The sequence below is a fragment of the Sinocyclocheilus anshuiensis genome, unplaced genomic scaffold (assembly GCF_001515605.1).
Source record: "Sinocyclocheilus anshuiensis isolate Anshui unplaced genomic scaffold, SAMN03320099.WGS_v1.1 scaffold58, whole genome shotgun sequence".
NCBI classification, from domain to species: Eukaryota; Metazoa; Chordata; class Actinopteri; order Cypriniformes; family Cyprinidae; genus Sinocyclocheilus; species Sinocyclocheilus anshuiensis.
This window is the reverse complement of record NW_015547688.1, coordinates 939,431-942,369: the sequence shown is the minus strand read 5'-3', so window position 1 is coordinate 942,369 and position 2,939 is coordinate 939,431.

The window sequence follows — 2,939 nt, the reverse complement described above, 5'->3', positions numbered from 1 at the left end:
ATATATAAATAAATAACATTTTAACAGATTAATTGATCAAATAATACACAAGTTTTAACAGAAGAGTTTATGCAAATGCTTTCATATAATTACACAATTCTGCTTAGAAATCCTCCAAACATTGCTCTGATTCAGTTCCATTGTAAATTCCACTGTAATCTCAGTTTTTGCTTTTTAATTAATTTACTTTTGTTATTATTGTTGTTGTTTCAACATTACCTTGGAATGTTTATTTAAAAACAATCCTGCACTACATTTCCCCCATTGAAAAGCAGAACTGAAACCTTTTTTTCATTCACGCAGTGAAACTGCACGGCCATTGGTTCGTGCAGTGTATTAAAAAACGAACCTAGGCAGCGGATTGGACGTGGCATCTGGCTATATAAGCAGGCGTTCGCCACAGGATTCTCAAATTTCTTCTCCTTCAGCGACGACTCTACGCTCATCGCTGATCCTGAAAGCCTGCTCGCCGCGCTGCGAGTGTGGCTCGTGCAGGGAATCTTGCACGATGCAGAAGGGCAGTGAGTGTGTCACCTGTCTGGGCAGCCCCCACGCAGAGACTACTCGCTCACTGAGACGGAATGCTCTCATTGAAAGTATGAGTCTCGCCCTTCTCCACTCGTGGACCGCCTTCACTGAAGGCAGCCCCGTTCTCCTGTTTCTCCTCTCTCAGTGAGCCTCGGAGAGGGAAACAGCAGAGTCAGGGAATAAGCAACCGGGTTGACCGACCGTACTCGCTCTCCCTGCTGCACTTCGATCCGTGTCTCACACATAAGGATCAGCGTCCCTCTTTACATCGAGCGGCTCTATCCTAAGTAGATCGGAGCAGATGCTGCCGCTGGCAGCTTCGAATTGTGTGTGTCACTATGACTGCACTCACAGACACTGGCTGCTTTTACCACGAAAGCAGTCTGCCCCTGTTCGTTCACGGAAGGGGGCCCCGCCTCCCCGCTCTCATGTTTCTCTCTTCCCAGTTACCTCGGAAGAAGCAACGGCGAGCTCGCGGGTTGAGCGATCAGGCAGAGCAATTTCATGCCAACACACATCAGGCGTGCTTAATCTGCCAGTGTGTGTTACACGTGAGAAACAGCGCTCCTCGTTTCACGAACAGCTTAATCCTCCTAGACAGATCAAAGCAAAACGCTGGCAGCTTCACATTTGTGTGTGCGTCGCTGAGCCCCGCCTGCCCCGCTGTTGTGTTTCTCTCCTCCCAGTTACTCGGAGGTAGAAATGACGAACTCGCGGGTATGAACGATCAGGCTTGAGTGATTTAATGCCGGCAAAGCCCCCGCATGCATCACTCTCCACGCAGCTCTTTGATCTGCCAGTGTGTTTACACGTGGGGATCGGCACTCCGCATTGTCGAGCGGCTCAATCCTCCTGGGCGGTTTGGAGCAGAACGCTGTCACCAATGATTCAATATCGCTGACAGCTTTGTATTTGAACGCGCCTCTCGCCTGGGCCACGCCCACGCTGAGGCTGCGCTGCGGAGACAGACCGCTCTTACAGCGAGAGTTCATGTCTCGCTCTGCTTTGCTCGCGGCTCGCCTTCTTCAATGAAGACGGCCCCGCCCCTCCCCTCATCTGCTACGAGCGGATTTGAGAGAATGCACACAGCATTTTTGATCTTCCAGAGTGTTTACACATAAAGATCATCAAAACTCCTCTTCTAACGAGTGGTTTGATCTTTTTAGGTGGATTAAAAGAGAATGCTGTCACTAGTGATTATTATCACTGACTGCTTCAAATTGAACGCGTCTGGGCCACGCCCACGCTGTGGCTGCGTGAACGGGGGCTGACTGCGCTGCTATGAGAGCATTACGTCTAGCGAAGCATTTTTTGAAAGCATTTTCAGGGAAAGCAAATTTCCTCTTCTGAGTTTGGGGTCCCCATACAGCGACCAGCCTCTCAATTGAATCCAACCCCTTGTCACACAGGCTGAGGCCTGTCGGGCCATCCCTGTAGTGCCAATCTGGGTGTTGGAGATAATAAAACGAGGTTATTCACTGCAATTCGCTCGAATACCCTGCGATTCAGATGAGTATTTCCCACTTCAACTTAAAGCAAAGACGCACACGTCCTGCGCTCAGAGATGATGAATTTGCTGGCGATAGGAGCCGTAGAAACTGTTCCCCCAGCTCAGAGCGAGTCAGGCTTCCACAGCCGCTACTTCCTCGTCCCCAAAAAGGATGGTGGCCTCCGGCCCATCCTCGATCTCAGACACCTGAATCACGCCCTCATGAAAAGGTCGTTCAGGATGACTATGCTGAAACAGATCCTTGCGCAAATTCGCTCAGGAGACTGGTTCTTTTTGCTGGACGCATACTGGCCCCCCGCACTTTTACGAAGTGCATGGACACGGCTCTCTCCCCTCTGAGACAGATGGGAATCCGCATTCTCAATTACCTCGACGACTGGCTCATTCTGGCACAGTCAGAGGCAGCATTAATATCACACAGGACCCTCCTCCTCAGCCACCTGGAGTGCCTGGGACTCAGGGTCAATTTTGCCAAGAACTCGTTGTTCCCCAGCCAGCGAATATCATTCCTGGGAACAATTTTCGATTCAGCCCAAATGAGAGCTGTAGTCACGCCGGAACGGGCTCTGGCCATACAGAGGCTGGCGACCTCCTTCAAGATTGGTACCACTCGGCCTCTCAAAGCGTTTCAATGGATGCTGGGCCTCATGGCGGCAGCATCGCCTGTGTAACAGCCCTGGCCCCCTGGAATAACTCCCGCTGGATGGAACAGGGCATGGCCATGGGGATGGTTTGCAGAAGGACAGTTGTCACGACAGACGCCTCCAACTCAGGTTGGAGGGCGCTGTGCGAGGACATACCGACTTTCGGCCATTGGTCGAAGGCGTAAAAAGGCTTCCACATCAACTGCCTGGAAATGCTAGCAGTATGTCGAGCCTGTCAGTTCTTCCTGCCAGTCCTA